The 20,848-nt window shown below is 45.2% G+C and overlaps 1 protein-coding gene and 1 pseudogene across 1 annotated transcript in view; one reads left to right on the forward strand and one right to left on the reverse strand.

Moving 5' to 3' along the window:
- The first annotated feature begins 523 nt into the window (after positions 1-523).
- The window catches only part of TLN2 (talin 2), a 242,140-nt gene continuing 221,815 nt past the window's right edge, over positions 524-20,848 (forward strand). Inside the window, exon 1 of the mRNA XM_036268699.1 lies at positions 524-567. The gene's annotated coding sequence lies outside the window, so the exon portion shown is untranslated. The remainder of the gene's footprint in view (positions 568-20,848) is intronic.
- LOC118634280 lies at positions 16,739-17,904 on the reverse strand (annotated as a pseudogene).

Consider the following 20,848-nt stretch of genomic DNA (forward strand, 5'->3'; position numbering starts at 1 on the left):
TTAATGCCTCAGAGAACTGGGAATGAAGTGGGAACAGTCAAAGCAAGAAAGGGCCCCTTCACAGATGTGTTAAAGGAACTAAGTAGGAAAAAAGGGAACGAGAAGAGCTCATGTGGGTTAATTTGCAGTGCCTGAGATTTTTGTTTTAAACACTGGTGGGGGTGGGAGGAGGGTGTATATATCTGGTCTTTGTTTAAATTCAAAGCCATTAAGCATTTCTACCACAGGGAAGAAAATAATGTGTTTTGCCTCTTTGCCAACAGTAACATAATTTTGGTCTTTGAAATAAGTGTCTTGGGACCTCAGTTCCCTGTTGGTGAAGAAAATTCCCAGCCCATGTGTTGCAACGGAAATTCATTGTTTCCTGAGTTATTTCCTTTCATGATTAGTGAAGGAGAAATGACCAAATGTATAGATTCAGGATCCCCCCTGCCCCCAAAACTGACATCTGTAACCTTATTTGATTCTGATGGTTTTTATTATTATTTTAGTTGTTGCTGCTGAAGGCTTCTCAGATGCTTCAGGATATCTTCAGGGAAATTGACTCTCCATAAGCTGAGAATTTAGGTGAGTCCTTTTAAAAAGATACAGTATTTCATTCTTATCAGTGGGCCATTCCTGCATTGGTAAAGTTTTATAAAGTGTTAAAACATTGTCACTTGCACTGTCTCGTTTGATTTTTACCGCGGTTCTGTGAGGCAGGAGTCTGCTTGCCCCCTCTTATTACTTCCGTCTCAATTTAATACTCCACCTGGTAGTTGGTGGGGTGATGGTGGGGTTTATAAGAGGGGTGAATAGCTGGTTTTTAACTTGATTGCATGAATTCTCTTTCATTTACATATGTTTGCTTCATAAACCTTCTTCTTCTTCTTTTTTTTTTTTTTTGTTAAGTGCTAGTTAAGGAAATAATGTAGAAACTTTCAATAGTCTTTATACTGAAACTGCTTGGCAGTTCCGGGAGCTGTCCAGGGATGGTGCACAATTGCTCTAGCATGAGATAAAATAAACTTTGGTTTTAGATGATTGATTTTTCCCTTTGTCCTAGTTGTGGTTACATGATCTCAAGCAGTATGCATGAAATAACGTGGACAGGGAAAAAAGCCTTCTTCTGTAGGTCTTGGGCATGCCGCAACTGAAGTCTGCCAGGTGTAAAAGGGTTGGCTTTGACTCTCCACACCTGGTTCGCAGCACACCAGATGTGGACTTGACCAGCTGCACAAGGGGACAGACTAGTTAATCGCTGCTGATCTCCACGTCCTTATTGTAAAATGTACAGGCTGGCCCAGCCTAGTTGTTTCCACACTTCAGATTTTGTAGAACAGGAAAAAAGTTCAGCATCAAATTTTACTCTACCGGTGTGTGTGTGTGTTGCTATTTATAAACATAGTGATAATTGTTAAAGCTGAGTGAGTACATTAAGGTTTACTATATATTCCCATACTGTTCTGTTTTGTGTTTAAAATCTTTCATAATTAAAGATTTATTTTTAAAAATAAGGACCTTCTACTAACATCATTTTATGAGAGAAGAAATATTTTAATACTGAAAAAGTCGGATGCCATAACTTTGCTTTGGGTTGTGTATTTAGCATTATGAAAACACTCTTCTTTTCCTGCCTTTCTCGTTTCTCTGCTGCCCAGTGACTGTCATGAACTGGCCTGAGCTCCGGTGTTTGGGAAATATTGGGTGTGTGACTGCTAAGGGCTCTTCTGCCTCGAACACTACACTATGTCCCTGCCATGGAAAGAAACGTATTCTAGTTCTATATCAGCCATTCCCAGAAAATGTCCTGGCTGCCAGCATGCTGGAACGAGGGGACGTCAGAGGTCAAACAGAAGACAAGGGCTTGTTCTGTTGGGAAACCCAAATAGAAATGGCTCATTCATGTGAACATGAAACGTAGCTGTGAGCCACCTTGCAGTCAATGTAAAAATGAAAACTGACAGTGTTTAAGCTGTCTGATGAAAGTATACAGAATCTTCCCTTTACACCATTGTAGGCAGCCTCTGATGAGGTGGTATTTCATGTAATAGTGTCTCCTGAGGTGTGGGGATGTTGAGAGCTCGGGGTGAGGTGGGCCGAATGTCTATCTCCAGGGAGACCAACCCAAAACCAAGTGCAAGGAGCACAAGGCTGGGGTGTAGGGGTCGAGGGCACAGGCAAGAGTTCTGAGGGCCATAGGATTAGTTGTGCACGGGGTAGGGCTGAGTCAAGGAGCTGACCTGCACTGGGATCCTGGAGTGGATGATGTATTTTGAGAACCTGCAGAGGGCGGTAGGTGGTCTGGTGTGGCTGAAGGGCCAGAGCACAGTGAGTAGGAAACACATCAGACATGTGCCTTTCCCAAGTTTTCAGATCTGAAAGGAGCATGCCAGGTGGATTTCTGTGCAGTGGGTCTGTACAGAACGGAAAACTGGCCTTCTTCACTTCTCCCAGGGTGTGGGGGTGTGGGTGAGGGGTAGGTAGGGGTTGGAGGACAGGGGCAGCCAAATGGGCTGAATTACTGGCACAGTAAAATAATGTGAGGGAAGAGCAACCAACCCCTATTCCCAATGCCTGCCTAACCCTGGCTGCTTCTGACAGTTCTGTGACGTTACACCGGGGTCTGCATTGATTGGGGCAGAGTGGTTCTGTCCTTTAAAATTCACCTCTGGACAATTTCTGGCTTTTGTTTGTTTTGCATGCCTATTTTCTGGGAACTCAAATGAAATTTGATAGACTTACCTGGTTGTTTCCCCTCTGTCTTCCAACTCTGGGTTTACTGTCCAATTGATATGCTTCAGTTGGGTGGCTTCCACCCTGGGGATATTTATTTCACTGCCCCCCCCCCCCTTTTTGGGAAGAAGTTATACCAAACAACAACAGAAACATTTGTCTTAAAAATATAGGAATATGAGAGATTACCTGAAGTCTTGACATTTCTGAAAGTGTCTAAGGACATGAATAAATGCTAGCAGGGGCTTTTATTTTGACATAAACCAGAGGAAGGAGAATTGCTTTAAGGGATTTGGACCAGTCCAAGTATGAGTAAAATTTAATGAATGAACAGTGTAATCAATCAGTCATATTCTGAGCCTTTCGGAAGGCCAGGCCATGCTGGGTGAGATCTTGTGGGAATGAACAAGTAAGAATATGAGGCAGCCATGCTTCAGGGGAATAAATGTGATGCTTTAAAGGGCTGCGTGCCGGCCTGTGAGAGAGAGTGTGGGAATGAGTGGAGGGGTGGGCAGATGTATGATAAATGGTTTGTTTAGTGTTTTGCTTAATGACTTGTGGTATAGTCCAGATTTGAAAATAAGTGCAATATTCTGACCTTATCTCCATTTTCCTTGCAGGCTTGTAAGAAAAATATTTAAAAACCGATTTTAAATGAAAAACATTGTTTTTGGCTCACTGGGAATTTTCAGTTCCCACTGCTGTGTAGGGACACTATTGAATCTATAAAATTTAAAGCAGGATCTGCATAGCTATTTGTCATTCTGTATCAGTCACTTAAAGGCAGTGACGTCAGGAGAGATAAGTTGTTCCTTGCTTACTTTCCCCATTAAAAATGTAACCCGTTATGCATACTCGTCTTCCTGCCCTGCTCCACTCCCTGAATCCTTGGGATTGCTCTGCCTGTTCTGTAGGCACAGCCTCTTGTCCCCCCCTGCAGGCTCCCCGAGTAGCTGGGAGTCCTAATTAGCATTATGCTAATTAACACCTTCTCCTAGATCAGGGTTTCCAGACATGTGCTGGGGTCCCTCCTTACTCTTGCTGTCTATGCTTAGTAAATGTTTTAGAACAACGACAGTAACACTTTCCAGATTGTTTCTCATAATTAAACTTATCCGTGGGCATAATAGAATGTGTTGTTTCCTTAAGCTTTTTGGGGGTAATTATGCTTATCAGTTAATTTTTTTCAGCATTAAAAAACCCTCTTGAAGAACTCAAGATTTGAGCCTTTTCTGTCTGAGAACTGATTGGATTTCAGGGACTCACATGTTCTGGAATACTTGTGCCTGCATCTCACTGTTCTGCTGTGGAATGTGTAATAATCATGTTTTCTTGTGCTGTAAAGTCCCATATTCTGAAGACCTAGAATGAATCAAAGCCATTTTGTTCTGTTTATGACAAATCAGAATTGGACAGCTTTCCAGAACCATAAAATGGCTAGTGCACTTGTAAGAGTTTAAACATGACTTTACTAAGATTAAAATAAAGTAAACACACTGTAAGTCCAGCTGCAATGGTCTCAACACACCACTGTAAGGCCTGCTAAAACTTGTGTAAAATCCTACTGATCTAAACAATGGTTTTATCGAGGGTCTTTTATTTAAAAATTTTCAGTCCAAGTCATGTATGCAAATGGCTAAAAATAGAAAACATTACAGAACAGAAAAGCAACATGCCTTACCTTACCCCCTCCACTTAGTCCTGCTTCTCATAAGCAGCTACCCCCCCCCCCCCAGATCATCCTTTGCTGCTTCAGTGGGGATCTCCACATGTGTGTCATTCTCGCAGCTCCATTTCTCACGTTATTGGTTTTAAAGGCAGTTTCTTGGTATCGCGTTGTGATTGCCGATTAGCTCGCTGTGACCATCCCTGCCTCCCTTCCTCTCTACACTGATTCACGTTTTCAGTCCTTCCATGTGCCCCTCAGATGGCACATGCAGCCTCTCCTTGTCTCCTAGAGACACTGTTTCTTCTCTAGCACTCCCCCTTCCCATCCATCCTCTCCATTTTGGGCAGCTATACCTTTAATTTTTTATGTTCATATTGCTAATCCTTATATTCTGTTCTTTAATCTGGTAAGGGCTTCCATGATTTACCTGTAACTTGATTCTGAATGTGAAAACCCAGACACAGCATTTACTCTGTTACAGTCAGGTAGCTGCTGTTCCCATGGCAGCCAAATGGCGAGGTGGGATTACATTCCTTCCTCTCTGAGCCTCATGCCTCACACCCTGGCCCCTCCACGGACCACTTTGAATGGATTCTCCCTTCCATGTGTCACTGGCTGCCTTGAGCAAAGCCTCAATATTTCCTAGATTCTGTCTTCCCATTTTAGGTAGGAACCCACTTTTATTTTTGTAGGTCTCACTCCCACAACCCCCCACCCTCCACCTGTGGCCAGAACGTTTTGATCTCTATGTGCCACCTGCCTTTAAACAAGTGCTGGTGGCCAGGAAACGCTGTCACCTCAGACCCTGCTGTCTCTGAAGGGTCAGTAGCCTGGTCTTTGAAATTAGCCATCATTCACTGAGGCCCTGACGTGTGAGCACCTTGATACTTGAGGCCTGGTGTCTGTTGAAATCTTCACACCAGCCCCATGGAACAGATGTTGTCATTGACACTTTGTTCACTGAGATGTTGAGATCCGGATGAGAGGCCTCCAAGGCTTCCACTGGGAAGTGCTTCTTAGATCCTGGGGCGGGCTGAGGGCATGGTGCCAGCCATGGTCTCATAGACTAGAAAGGACTTCTTCTGTCTTCGGAACATCTTACCTTCCTCAGTAGACCTCCATCTTTCCCTAGAAAATGATCGCTGCTCCAGGAGAATCAGCTCCGCTCCATTCCCCGCCGCCACCTCGGGGCTGCTGTGTGGCCAGGAGCTCACCGCGCAGTCCTGTGCCTGGCGATGGGCGTGTCCTCACCCACTTAACGTTCCCTTTGTGAGCTTGAAGTGAGAAATTCACTCAGTCCTGCTGGTAAGTTGCAGAGTTGCTTTGTCAATGGTGGTGGTTGATCTAGGTGTTTTCTTAGAGCCTGAAGTATGTGTATGAGTCAGGTACATTTAATTATTTTAATATACGGTGCGCTTTGGTAGTTTTTTAGAAGAAAGGTTGGAAAAACAATCAAGTTTTACTTTTAATACTTAATTTTCTCTCACGAATGTAGCAGTCTGCGCACATCTTCTGGTGTGACTGTATTTAGTAAGTTACTATTAGGATAGGGACCAGATGGATGGCAGGTGCCCTGGGCAGGTGGGTCCCTCACACCGAGCTGGCGTTTTTCCTCCTCTCAGGCTGCTCCCTCCTCACTTTGCTGACCCCGGGTGAAGCTTTGGCCATGGAACCAGCAGTCTCTCCCTCACTGAGTGGGTGGCTGTGGGTAGGTTGCTCCCTGTAGTCTCTGCTGGGTCGGGCTGGCAGTACTCAGAGGTGCCGCCTCAATGCCAACAGTGCGTGTCTCCAAATATCTGACCTATTCATGTTCAGTTCCCCAAATAAGTACAGTCATCCCTCGTTGATCGCGGTTGATCCGTCCCAGACTCCAGTGGTTGCACCTGGTGTTGAAGGATTCCTGGGGTGCTCGAATACAGAGGCCTACAGTCCATACATACAGTAATTTTAATTTTAATTGTAATACAGGGGTGTATAATTGACTCAGATAACCGAGCGCGCGCTGTATCATTTTTGCTGTCTCGATCAACTTTTTAATGAATATATTTGAAAAAATCGCGATAGAGTGAAGCCGCGAAAGTCGAAGCGCTAAGTGGTGAGGGACGACTGTACTGAATGAAATGGAAATCTTCAGAGATGGGCCTCGCTTATGGAGGAGCTATCCTGCCTTAGTGAAGTCAGGACTTAATGAATAGATAGGGTCAGTATTTACCTTGTTGCAGTGGTGACTGAGGGTGATGCTCCACATTTAAATTTGACCAAGGCTACCCTACTATAATCTTGCTATGATTAATTCTGATGTGGCAGTTTTTTATTTTATATTGATTGATCGCTTGTAAGGTAGGAAAGAGTGCTGAGCAGAGTAGTAATTCGTCTGAGACATTTTTGGTTCCATTATACAAAGATCACTGGTCCTCACAGTTATCCAAGTCCAGTGATGCTTGGATTCCAAGGGACAAATCTATTAGGACAATTTAAATCTCACTCAACATCTTATTCTACACCTAGAAATGTAGTGTCAGGAAGACTTGGATACCAGAGCCCAGTCCCTCAGCAAGAGAAGGAAATAAATGATGTTGAAAAAGTCTGTCTTATTACCAGATCGTAAGTGTTCCCCCAGTGCATTGTACATTCTTTCGCTTGTTGACCTCTAAGCCGTGAAATGCTGCCGTCTCCCCTGCAGGGGGCCTGGCTCCAGGATGCTCGGTGCGTTCTGCTGTCCCTTTGGGAAGCTTGGTGCAGGCACCGGGGACGAGCTCTGTGAAAGCGAGGCCCTTGTCCTCTCTGCTGGCCACTTTCTCAGAAGTCTGGGTTCAGAGGAAATATATTTAGCACCCTGAGCTAGGAAGCACAGGAACAAAAATTGGCACTGGAGGATATAACGACATGGGCCTTGTTCTGTCTTGCCTACACCTTTCCAGAAAGACCGCAGTGCGGACACGTCTGTGAGGAATCAGCAGAAGAGAGGAATTCAGACAAAGAAGGGATATTTCTATTGGGGTAGAGTAGATCTTCAAAAGAAAGTAGCATTTATTTCTGGGTTAGTTGATGCAAGTGTTGAGGGTCTGAGGTGGGCTGTTTAGGGCTAGCGGGGTCGTGGCTTCTTCTAGGAAGAGCAAAATGTCACTTTATTTGGGAGTGAATTTGTAAATTCAGTGCTTAAGACAAATATTTCTTATAAACAAAATTGTTTGTAACCATCCCTTAAGATGTCACATTAGACGGAGGTTATTCTGTCTCCTCGTCAGCTCCACACAGTGGGCTTTCCTCACAGCCTTGGAATAGCCTGCTGCTAAGTGGTCGGCTCCGTGTTTAAGGGCCGCATTGTAAACAGCGCAAGTGCTCTCAGCATCCAGATAGGACCCCAAGAGGCACTTAGACACCGAGCAAGCCCAGGGAACTGTAAATTCTCACATCCCTGCCGTGGACATCCTGGGACTTAGGTGCTCATGGAGAGGAAGGAGCTCATGCAGAGGCGCTGCCTGCCGGATTGACTTGTTCATCCCTTGTTAGTACAGAACCCTTCAAACACGTCCAGAGGTGAAGAGAAGTGATAGCGAGCTGTGTGCCCATCACCTAGGTTAAGTGATGATTGATTCCTAGCAGCCTTATTTCACTGATGCATAGTGTTCTTCTACCAATTACTTTGAAGCACATCTTTGCTATTTTATTTTTCTTCTGTCAATATTTCAGTATATGCCTGTAAAAGACAGGAATTGAAAACATATCTATGATACCTTATCACACCAAAAACAAACATTACCAATGCCTTGTAATATCACTAAGTATCAAATTAATGTTCAGATTTCCTCAGTTGCCTTAGAGTAATTGGTTTAAGTTTCTTTGACTCGGGCTCCAAATAAAGTTTACTCATTGCAATTGATTGATATGCCTTTGATCCCTTTTAATCTATAGGTTCCCCTTCCATTTCCCCCTGCCACCTCCACCCCCACCCCTGTGATTTGTTTGTTGAAGAAAGTGAGTTGTCTGTCCTTTTAGAGCAGAGATTCTCAAATAGGGATGATCCCCTTCCCCTATCTAGGGACACTTGGCATGTCTGGAGACGAGTTTTGTTGTCCCCACTGGGAACTGCTGCAGGCATCCAGTGGGTGGAGGCCAACGATGCTGCTAAATATCCTACAAAACACAGGCCAGCCCCTCACGGCAAAGGATTATCTGGCCTAACATGTCAAGAGTACTGAGGTTAAAAAACTATGCTGTAGAGTTTTCCAGTCTGTATTTCCATGATTGCTTCTTTGATGGCACCATTTAACATGTTTCTCTGTCCTTTGTGTTTTCTATGATGCATTAGTTACATCTCCAGTAGTCAGATTCGGACCTGGGTTTGTTTATTTTTTTTCCGCAAGGCTACATTCCTCATAGGCAGACTGTGTATTTTCATGAAAAAATACACAGTGGTCATTGATGATTATTGCCTATATCCTTTAATTTATTAGTGATTGTAAAAATAATGATATTCCAATTCTGTCATCTCTTCCTTGTTTACATACAAGAATACTTACATAAAAAGAAATTTAATCTCAACTATTTGTTTATCCTGAGGTTCATATAGCAAAGTCAGGATAAATGCTTGATACTTTCTCTTTATTTTCAAAACAATGAGTTCCCTAGCAGCCTCCTCTAAAAGTGATCATTGAGGCTTTATTTATTTATTTTTGGCTTTTTTTTTTCAGTGTAAATGTAATTGATGCATTTCAATTTAATGTTCTTATTAATACTCAGATTGTCACATATTTGACCTCTGAAGCTAATTCAAGTTGACCTGTAGAAACTAATTCCTGAGTCCTTTTGACATGTTTTTTGTATTTTTTGATAACTTTGTGATACAACAAAATGTTACAGGATTGTCTTATCCATTTCTTATTTCAGGCTTAGAGTCATCATTTCTTTGAGGAGTCCTGGTTTCTTTGAGTATTTAGAAGGGACAAAATAGAAATTAGAAATGTTTATTACTACTGGATTTATCATTGTTTCTAGATCTTGGTGGATCAGACCAGGGAATATGCATGTATGTATATGTTTGTGTTTGTGTGTACAGAGCAGAGATTAAACTATTAGTTCACGTCAATATCCCCACGTGAAATCCAGGTGTACGGTATGGCAGGACAGGGTTTTTACCAGCTGCACCAACTTTTATTCTTTCATCCTCCCAGAACCCCAGCTCGGTAATATCATCATGTGTTGTATCTGCTTTATCTTTGCTTACATTCACAACAGACCAAGTTTTTGAAAAGGTGTTTGGAGTAGTTTTTCTCTGTGACTGAGCTACCAACTGGATATATAGTTATGCATTGATTTAATTTTGGTTTCTGTTTTTAGAGATTCTTGCTTTCAATTCCAATTGAAATTATTTTACACAATATTGCCAAGGTTTCAGAGCCTCATCTGGAACACAAGGCATATCCAGAGCTGCTTGCTTTAGCCCCAGTTCCCTCTCCATTCTGTTTCCTCCCTTCCCACGTGTAGCAATGGGAAAAAATATGATACATCCTTGCACCCTTTTATAATATATAGGCAAATGTATGTTGGTGGATGTTTGGTGTTTTCATCTTTTACTATGAGAACTAGTGCTGTGGAGAATAGCGTTGGGCACTCTTACAATCATTTTTCTTTTTTAACCTCATGTATGATGTGACTACTCTCATGAAGAGCGAGAAGGATGTCTACAAGCTGTTGAGATTGAACAGAGCTTGGAGCGGGAACCCGAAAGGGAGTATGTTTGGAGAAATGGAGACGAGTGTTGCATGGAGTAGACATTATGTCTTCTAGTAGAAGAAACTAGGGCTTAGAGAGGTTGGTTAGATCCAGGTTTTCATGACCTGAATTGCCAGGCCAAGGGCTGAGGATTTCACACTCCGGGCCAGGAGTTAGTAATCTTTTCCTGTAAAGGACCAGACTGTAAATATTTTTAGGCTACTGTCTGTGTTGCAGCTATTCAACTCTGCTGTTGGAGTGCAAATCGCAGCCATAGACAGTTTATAAGTGAGTGAGTGCGGCTGTGTTCCAATAAAACTAGATGAATGGACACTGAAATATGAATTTCATAATTTTCATATCATGCACTATAATTCTTTTTTTCAAACATTTTTTTTCTTCATTTAAAAATGTAAAAACAATTCTTAACTTGTGGCCATAGTTTGCCAAACTGCTCTGGGCTTTTGGGAGACATAGAACATTCTTCCACACAGGAAGCCTCGCTCAGAGCATTGTGGACAGAGGATGAAGGAGGACGTGGTCGGAGGTGCGGGCCAGGCTCAGGAGGCTGCTGATTCGCAGTGTGTGTCGGTAGAAGGTGACTGCCTAGAACTGGACTTCTTTCCTTTTTCTCTTTATTACCTGAGACTGGAGACTTATTGGAAAGCAAGGAAGCATTATAAGGGAAGCGTTCTATTATTTAATATGGACTTCATATTTATTTTTAAAGGCTGTGCTCTATAATTGCCCATGGATTATATGCGAAGAGAGAGCCAGACCCACCATCTCACATCGAGTGGTCCGGGCAAACTGTCTCCTTTGCCGCCTCCTCTTCCTCCCCCTCCCCCCACCCCCATCAAGGATCCCAATACTGAGGCCCATTTGAACGGTGAACCTTTTGTATCAGCTGTCTTGTACATCTTGTTTCCTACGAGAAAACAGTGTTTTGTTTGTGGGAGAAAACAATCACAGATGATATCAATGAAAAATGCATTTTCATATCATGGAAATTATTAGAGCAACTTTTAAAATGTCACTGCAGATTCACGCAGACAAGAAGGAGCTGAATGCATTAGAAAGTAGGTCAAGTTCTCTCATGTTTATGAATGAGGTAAATTACAGTGTGGGTTTAAGTTTATAAAATTGTGTATACTATAGTTTATATGAATTACCCTAGTCCAAATGAGATTATAACAAAATATAATTAAAATAAATTGAGTTTGTTTCTTTGTCCTTTGTGGCTTAAGTATTTTATACCTAATATTTTATGAATTTAATAAACTAGGAAAAGTGATGAGCTTCTTGTTATTGCTCACATTTCCTGTATTAGATACAAGATCTACTCGAGGGAGTCAAAGCTGAGGGAGATTTAATCCCGGGGCGAGTGCTTCCGGAATCCTTAGCCGGTTTCTGGGACGAGGCTCCAGGCTGAGCCTCCAGGACACCCCCGCCCAGAACCACTTTCTCGGACCAGAGCTGGGGAAGCTGCCCTGGCTGCTGCCGTGGGAAGCTATTGAATCGGGAGCCCTGGCCTTGAGGGGCTGGCTCCCATACTCCACCTCCTGTGAAGACAGGCTGCTGCTCTTGGGAGTCCAGGTACAACCTCTTCGCCCCGGGCTCAGCTCTAAACCAGTCGCCGGTGAGCCCGCCTCGTTGGCAGGGTCTCGGTCACGTTGGGCACCACGGTAGCAAATAAGTCTGGACAGCATGTAAGGCTTAGCTCTCCAGCCTCTCCGTGCTGCAGGTGGGCCAACCCACCATGTGTGCCTCAGTTTGCAATTTCAGTAAGTGCCGCTTCATATTTGCATGCTGCCACCGTTGAGGGACAGGCCGTCGGAATGTACCTTCCTGGGTACATGCGGCACATTTTGATAGACTTGTATAGTGGTGATATTAACTGGTGTAATACCAGTGGTACTTGTTAACTGGGGTTAGTTGATAGGGTTACTGATGACTTAGAGAACCTAGTCCATAGTAACATTTGCCATTTCAGAAAGATCTTTTTATTTTAGGTTGGAATTATTGTGAGCAACACTGATAGAGGAATGCCTGTGGCTTAGTAGTAAAAAGTTCAGTGACTGTGGAACCCAGGCCTAGAGGACATATTTCATTTCCCCTGAAGACTAGTCAGAACATTGTCCTGGCCGTCCATGACGTAAGTGCTGATTGTGCTGGTCCAAGTGCAGTGTCCGTGACTGTTTGCTCACTGTTTGCCCGCTGACTTCTCACTGTCAGACCCTTTTGACTTATTGATTTATTTCTTTTGTTAATCCTCACCCAAGGATTTTTAGAGAGAGGGGAGGGAGGGAGGGAGGGAGGGAGAGAGAGAGAGAAAGAGAAACATCGATGTGAGAGAGACATGTTCATTGTACACCATTGTACACACCCTGACTAGGCCCGGGAATCGAACCTGCGACCCAGGTATGTGCCCTTGATCAAGAATCGAACCCACGATTCTTCGGTTTACCGGCTGATGCTCTAACCACTGAGCAACACTGGCCAGGGCTCACTGTCGGGTGCTTTTATGAGAGTTTAAGAGGGCGCTCCCGCCCTAGCCAGTGTTGCTCAGTGGTTAGAGCGTCGACCCACAGACCAGAGAGTCCCGTATTCGGTTCCCACTAAGGGCACATACCTCAGTTGTAGTTTGTCCCCAGCCCCTGTTGGGGTTGTGTGGGTGGCCACCAGTCGATGTGCCTCTCTCATATCGATGTTTTTCACTCTCTCTTCCCCCTTCTCTCCCTCTCTCTCTATCTGAAGATAAATGTAAAAATGTCCTCGGATGAGGATAAAAAAAAAAGAGGGTGCTCCCTCTCTCTGTCTGGGCAGGAACATTCACTCAGAAGTGAGTACCTAGAAGTGGCACTGCAGACAGTAGGTCATTGATTTTGAAATGGGTAGACCTGGGTTCAAGTTCTTAATTCTACCACTTACTAGATTTATAAATGTGGCAACATTTTTCCTTCTATACTTATGTCTTTTGCGTTGAAGGGAGTTGAGAGTACCCTCCTCACAGGGTTTGTCGTAAGGTAACGCTTAGCACAGGCCTGCACACAGCCCGGGCTCCAGGGTGGGCTGAGGCTGGCTGTGCAGTGGCACCCCCATGGTCGAGGGTCCTGTGCCCTTTGTCATGTCCTGATGAGTGTTCCGTGTGGGGAGGCCCCTTGTGTCTGCTCACAGCAGTAATTTTCCCACCTGTGGCCCCGGATCCCTTGGAGGTTGCTTGCTTTTTTTTTTTTTTTTTTTTTTTTTTTTTTATCCTCACCCGAGGATATTTTTCCATTTTTTGTACAGATAGAGTGGGAGGGAGAGAGAGGAAGGGAGAGAGAGAGAGAGAAACATCGACGTGAAGGGACACATCGAGTGGCTGCCACCCACACGACCAACCAGGGCCGGGGACAAACTGCAACCAAAGTACGTGCCCTTAGCGGGAACCGAACCCGGGTCTCTCCGGACCGCAGGCCGACGCTCTAACCGCTGAACCAAACCGGCCAGGGCAGGTTGCTTGCTTTTTGTGCTGTGGGCTTTCTCCTGCCCTTCAAGCACCCTCAGATTCCTCTCAGACTTTCTCCTTCCTCCAGGGAAAAGATCTCTCAGTGCTTAATGGGCAACAGAGCCATCAATGGGGTCATGGGAGTCAGAAGTTGTCGTAGCTTTTTATTTGTCATGCAGACATCAAGACCTCCTCCTGAGGTTTGAAAGGCTGCTGGCCGCCCATGCTCCTTCCCAATTAGATTACTGATTCCATTTCAGTGATGGTTTGAAGCTAAAACAACCTTAATCCCATTGCCTTTGCATATTGTTTCTTGACTCCGTCTCTCCTTTGACTTCCCAGGGGGACCCAAAGTAGAGTGGGTGACTGTCGTGAGCACTTCGACATGCATTCTTTAGCAAACCTCCAGAATGGCTGTAACTTAGTGGAGTTTGGGGGAAATGTAATGAATAATAAACAAAAAGTTCAAAGGGACCCTTCCAGAGCATCGCGTACCCAGTGGGTTTCAGCGGATGGTCCCTGCTTAGTTTTCACCTGTAATTTGTTTTTTATTCCTTAGGGTGTTTTGGATCTCTGTGTAGAGCAGATCTGAGTCCCCCAGGTCCCTCATTCTTTTGTGTGTGAGTGTGTCCCTGGGTCGGCCATTAGCCCACTCTTCTTGAGTTGACAGTCAGCACACCATGGGCAGCAGGCCTCACACATTAAGGACAGTGGAGCCAGCCATGCTGCGGCTCGTGACAGGGAGCACCCTGCCCTGCTCGGCTGCGGGCAAGTATGTTTCCCTTCGTTCTTTTTTTATCCTCACCCAAGGACATTTTTCCATTTTTTGTTCAGATAGAGTGGGAGGGAGAAAGAGGAAGAGAGAGAGAGAAACATCGACGTGAAAGGGACACATTGAGTGGCTGCCACCCGCACGAACAACCAGGGCCGGGGACAAACTGCAACCAAGGTACATGCCCTAAGCGGGAACCGAACCCGGGTCTCTCCGGACCGCAGGCCGACGCTCTAACCGCTGAGCCAAACCGTCCAGGGCTCCCTTCATTCTTAATGTCTGACCTCAAGGACCTTGACTTGAACTACTAATAATTTTGTGCAAACTCTAATATTTTTAACCCTTTGCCAAGAATTCGAGTCACATGTTAAATACTTTTGTATATTTGAAGATTTGAGTTTGCATTAACTATTAGGTTGGCCCCCACTCCCCTGGATCTACTCGACTTGTTTATTCACTCCTCAGTCATTTATTGAACATCTACCAAGTGCCAGGTGTTCTGTGGATATTGAGAGCACTGCTGTCAGCAAGGGAGAAACGAAAAATACTGTAATAATGTTGGTGCAGAGGGTCTATGATCGAATTCGAGGCGGTCAGTAGATTTTATAGTATCCAGTAAAGGGTTTAGGCTTTCCCCTAAGAACAGTGGGGCTCCATGAAAGGGTTTAAGCTGAGTGGGATCTATTCAGATATGAACTTTAGGAAGCCTGCTGTGAGGTGAGGTGTGTGTGTCAAAGGGCAGGAGACAAATGTGGGGAGCCCGGTAGGGAAACTGTTGCAGTAATTTGGGTGAAAGGTGGTATCTTCGAGCAGGAGAAGAGGACATACTTAAGGAGTCATAGTGGTCAGACTTGAGTGATTGGATGTAGGTGTGCAAGAGAGACTCATGGATGATCCTCTCGTTTCTGGTTGGCACTGGGGTGGCTGTTGGTGCCGCTGTGATGAGCAAGGAACTCAGGGAAGGAAGCAGGTCTGGGAGAGGCGGTTGCAGGGGTGAAGGGATGAGTTCATATTTGAATGAGATGAAATTGATATGCTTGTGAAAGATCTCGGGGAGACACGGTGTAGACTTGAATGAGCAGCAAGGGGACAGGCCTGGCCTCTGGGTGCAGATCTGGTGAATGCAATTCCTGAGATTAGATGAGACCCACCAGGCAAGGGTGTGAGCAGGAGGAGGAGAGGACCAAGGAGAGAACCAAGTACCATGAAGGTTTAGAGGGAAGGGAGCATGCAGAGGAAACTGGGAAGGAGGGGTCAGACAGATTGAGGGAGACCCCTAGAGTGGCCAGTGTTGTCCAGTGTAGACAGGCAAGGACTAGAAAGGGCATGCGTGCTTTATCAGTAGGGAAGACACGAGGACCATGTGCATGCTGGGCAGAAGCCGAATGAGGAACTAAGTAAGTAGTTAGAGATCTGTCCGTGCAGAGGACTCTTGCAGGAACTGTGGCTGTCTGTGGGAGGACAGAGGCAGTGCAGTGGCCCGGGGGATTCGTGGGTTTGCGGTGGGGTACTTTGCTGGGTGGGGGGCGAAGGAGCATTCTTCTCCACTACTGTGCTTCCTTTCCTAGTTACTGCTCTGCTGTGCGTTCTTTTTTAAATACTTTCATTTTATGTGTATTTCTGTGTAAAGACACTATATTTAATATATATGATTGATTCACTAACATTAAACTCAGTGGCCCTCAGAACTGGAACTCCAGCCTGAACCAAGCTTATCTAACATACTTAATTTGTAAGGCACAACATGCCTTCTTGCACTTAGGAACTGGATAGCACCATGCTAGGAGCCATTTTAAACTGCCAAATCGCCAACAAAAATGGGAAAATCGTGACACAGAATAAACTGCGAAAAAACATTTATTTGCAGTCTGAGAGCTGAAACAAGAAGGCACAACCTCGTTGTCTCGGACCTCAGCTGGGACTGTGTATCAGGCGACTCAAAATGTCACCACTTTGCATGTGGCCACAAATAGCCAGGAAAACAACCAGGAAAGGGCTAGGAGCTCCTTTTTTTTTTTTTTTTTGTAACAAATGTTTGAAGAGTGTAGACATCTGGAGCGCTGTAGAACACCCCTTATCCGCAGATGCAGAAAGGAGCCCCCTGTCTCCCGGTCACACGTGGCAGGCTCAGCGAACACCGTGGGGAGAGGGAGGTAGGACAGGAATATGGTTCCTGAACAGCTTCTGCAGTGTTTGCATAAGAACTGGCATTTCACTGGAGGTACACCGTATTTTACAACAAAAATAATTAATTCTGTTTGTAGAAGGGTCCCATCCCCCCAGCTTTGTGTGTCCCTTTGGATTTCAGAAATTTTAATTAAAAAGAAAATGATACGCCTTTTGGAAATTGTACGTTTATCTCAGTAATAACTAAATTTTATTTCTTCTTCGGTGGCTGAGGTGTATTAAATTGGAAGAAGATGGCATCTCCATCTCCAACAAGATAATTTCTGCCTTGTCTGTACTTTCCAGAGGACTTGGCTGCATTTTCAGAACCTTCTTTAAAATCTTCATATTTCATTACTTCAGCCATAATGGATCCTTTTCAAAGTTGGTGTGAATCCCCCTGCAGCATGGGGAGCCATTATCCCTCCCCTGATGGTCCCCGGACGCGCTTCCCTGGAGCTCCATGCACTTCACTGGCCCCCAGTGACAAAGTGTTCTGGTGGGAGCGCCGCCCTCCCGGCCTCAGCGACCTCGGGCAACGTGCGTCGTGTCCTGTGCGCTTCCGGAAACTGTCTCCTCAGCACTCAGTTCCTGCAGCTTGAGTTCCAAGGCCCCGCTGAAGGAATGGCCAGGGCACCTGGGTCATCGTACCTGTCCACCCACTCTTTCATTTTATCAACCACTTGTTTTTCTTTCTAGCGTACTCTTCTTCAGAAAGAGTAACCAAGTGGACCATCGGCTTTGAAGTCAGAAATAAGTGTTTACTCAGCACTTTAATCTCTTTGTCACTCAACGGGTTTCTTTTGATCTGCAGCCCGGGATTCGGCTTTGCACATTGTCATATTCAGGTTTTAGTTTTTATCTCCTCTGCCCACAGCCGCTTTTTCTAGTTTATCTAATGGCCCAGTCACCTCCTCGTCTTTAAGCTGAAGCTCTTGGTGTATTATTTCTACATCTCGAGTAGGGTCTACACTTCCTTCAACACGCCTGATACCATCATCTTCAGAAGCACGTGTTAGGTGAAAGAGTCCGTCACAGGCATGCCTACGGGATACGCAGACGTGTCCCAGACCCGGTTCACTGTGAGCTCCTTTCCGCAGACCAGCCGTGTGCACCACACAGAAAGGCAGGGGTTCGCGTGCTGCTTTGTGGTTCTGGCAAAGAAAACTGAGCCTTTCATCTGGCCCGGTACTCTGCTTCGGTCAGGATCCGTAGTGCAGAACGGGAAGTTGTCTGCTGAAGCCGGAATATGGGCTAGTACATCGAAGAAGGTAGATGCCCCAACATTTGGCAATCCAGCAATACCCGTTTTCAAGGAGGTTCCAAATCTTTCAATGATTGGGGTGGTTTAATTCTATCACCTATTTTGGGGGGCATCCTGCTCTGGGGGAGCGATGACGTGGGTCCCACAGGCAGATGTGTCCCACTGGCAGTGGGAGGCGGAGGAGGGAGGAGAGAGCGTGGGCCAACCCCTCCTCCCAGCGGCATACACCATGGTGGCGGCTGTGCTATGAGTTTTAATTTTGTGATTAAAATTTGAATGAGACAGTGAATTTGCAAATATAGAATCTGTAAATAATGAGGATCGACTGTGTATCTATATACACACATTACTACTACTACTAAACTCATACATTTATGTCTCTGTGGATGTGTGTCTATCCATTCATCCATCTTAAAAGCCATGAATTCACACCAATACTTGAAATTCCAATCTAACACCATTGGGTTCCTTAGCTGGTTTTTCCCTATTCGGGGCCACCATGCCACCCCCTCCCCCAGTCCCCATGCTGGCACCTACCTTATTCCTTTTCCCACATAATGACTTTAAGGCTGAATTTGTTTGGAAAGGAAGGCCAGGGGCAAGAAGAGGGAGGGGTGTGATTACATATTATGATCACATTTATATTCTATATTCCAACTTAAAATAGGGTGATATTAAAATACTTTTTTTTTTTTATCCTCACCTGAGGACATTTTTGCATTTATCTTCAGATAGAGCGGGAGGGAGAGAGGGAGGAAGAGAGAGAGAGAAACATCGATGTGAGAGAGATGCATCGACTGGCTGCCACCCACACAACCCCAACTGAGGCTGGGGACAAATTGCAACCGAGGTACATGCCCTTAGCGGGAACCAAACCCGGGTCTCTTTGGTCTATGGGCTGACACTCTAACCGCTGAGCCAAACTGGCCAGGGCTAAAATATTTTTAAAGCCGTCTTTAATCTCATTATTTGAGGTAATGCAATCATATTTGAGAAAATAAACCTCAGTGTTCAAAGCTGATGCAGGAATTGAAAACTGACTTTATACTGTTGACTTCTGATAGCACCATGCCATCTGGTAAAGAGAAACACCTGTTCTTCCCTGGGTTTAGGTGTGAAGGATGGGGTCACAGTTGTTCCAGAGCCTTAGGAGTGGTTGTGCCTGCAGACCCCCTCTCCCCAGACACTGGGAGGTATTTGCCTCCCTCAGTACATGGTGAGTCCCTGGAGGGCAAGGGACCGTGTCTGACTTACTACTGTCACCAGAGCCTGGCATATGCAGTGACTGGTGAACATTTGTGACTTTATCTGACCACATTCCACTAGGGGGTTGTCCAGCCTTTTTCTGAAGACATTCCTTCATCTCCTAATGCTCTTGCCTCTTTCCCTTCAGATTCCCTGGACAACCATTTTTCCTCTTCCTGTAGGAAGTCTTCCAGGCCCTCACTAACCTGAGGGATCACTGAGTTTCTGAAGGCTCGAGGGAGTGTTTACAATCTAATAGCTAAACAGTAGCTTCGGATTCCTGACTCTACCACTTACTAGCTACATGGTCAGGAGCAAGTCGCTGAACTTTTTCCAGGTTCTGTAAAGTGGAGATGAGTAGGGCCTGCCTCCCCTGGTTCGGGGAGGGTTACCTGAGGCAGCTTTGGAAGGGACTTGGCACAGCAGCTGCACCGAGCCATGTTGGCAAAGCTGTCAGTGGGGGTGAATGATGACTGATCTGAGTGTGCCATGATCTGTCCCAGAGTATACACGCCTTTTCCCCAGCTTGATGATGAACTCCAAAGTGGGGTAGAGGTCTTGTCCTCTCTCTTGTTTGTATCTAACCACCACCCTGTTGCCCCCTCCTATCTAGCCCAGTGCTGAGCACCCAGTAGGTGTTAGATATCTGTCAGTTTGTCGTTGAACAATCCTACGCTCTAAGACCTCTCTACTGGGTCTCAACCCAGCACACAGAGCAGTTTCCTCTCCTCTTGTCAGAGTGCTGGGAGATGCGGATTATTTTTTCCAAACGTCTTTGGAGTATGAGCCAGGATTCTGTATGACGTGGCCGATGTCACAGTCTGCTGCTGGGAAGGGGTGTTTCCTGTGCTTTCTCCTCAGTGAGGGCACCGCCCTCCGTCCCCACTGGACGCTTAGGCTCTTTAGACAGAGAAGTGGCTGCACAATTACCCTTGTTTTCACTCTGGGGATGCCGGGAAGGGCTTAAAACACAGCATACTGCAGACCTGGTTCTCCACCAGCCTGGATCTCTATGGTAGGGCCTTTCAGTAGCTGGGTTGGGTCTGTACGAGACGCCGTGGATATGAGTCTGTCTGCTTTTAAGACATTTTGACCTCCTTTTCTTTCCACCAGGAAAACACTTTGTTAAATAAACCATGTTCTTTGAAATGTCTTCTCTGTTTAAAACTGACTTTTGTACTTAATCGGTGACATCCACTGGATTGATTTAATCCATACCCATTCGGTCATCGCTGTGGTGATTTTGTGTTATGCAGAAATGTTGACATAGTAGTCCCCCTTATCCACAGGGGATGCGTCCCAAGACCCCCAGCGGATGCTGGAACCACAGATAGTACCAAACCCTATACATACTTCATTTTTCCCTATACCTACATACCTATTATAAAGTTTAATTTGTAAATTAGGCACAGGAAGAGATCAACCATACTAATAAAATAGAAGAATTATAGCCACATACTGTACTAAAGGATACATAACCTATCTGCTAGCCAGGACGGCTGCTCAGGGACTAACGGAGGATAGCACTGCGACGTGGGTACTCCGGACAAAGGGATGTCCAGGGCCCGTGCACTGGAGGTGTCAGATTTCATTACACTACTCAGAACAGTGTGAAATTGAAGACCTACAGATTATTTATTTCTGGGATTTTCTATGTAATTTTTTGGGAACTCAGCTGACCACAGGTAACTGTAACCTTGGAAAGCAGAACTGGGGTGGGGGAGACTGGTGTATTGTTAGGAGACCAACATTTACTCTGACACATTAGCGCAAAATGATATCCCTGGGTTTATTACCTAATCTCTTTCTTAA

The sequence above is a fragment of the Molossus molossus genome, unplaced genomic scaffold (assembly GCF_014108415.1).
Source record: "Molossus molossus isolate mMolMol1 unplaced genomic scaffold, mMolMol1.p scaffold_m16_p_1, whole genome shotgun sequence".
In the NCBI taxonomy this organism is placed as follows: Eukaryota; Metazoa; Chordata; class Mammalia; order Chiroptera; family Molossidae; genus Molossus; species Molossus molossus.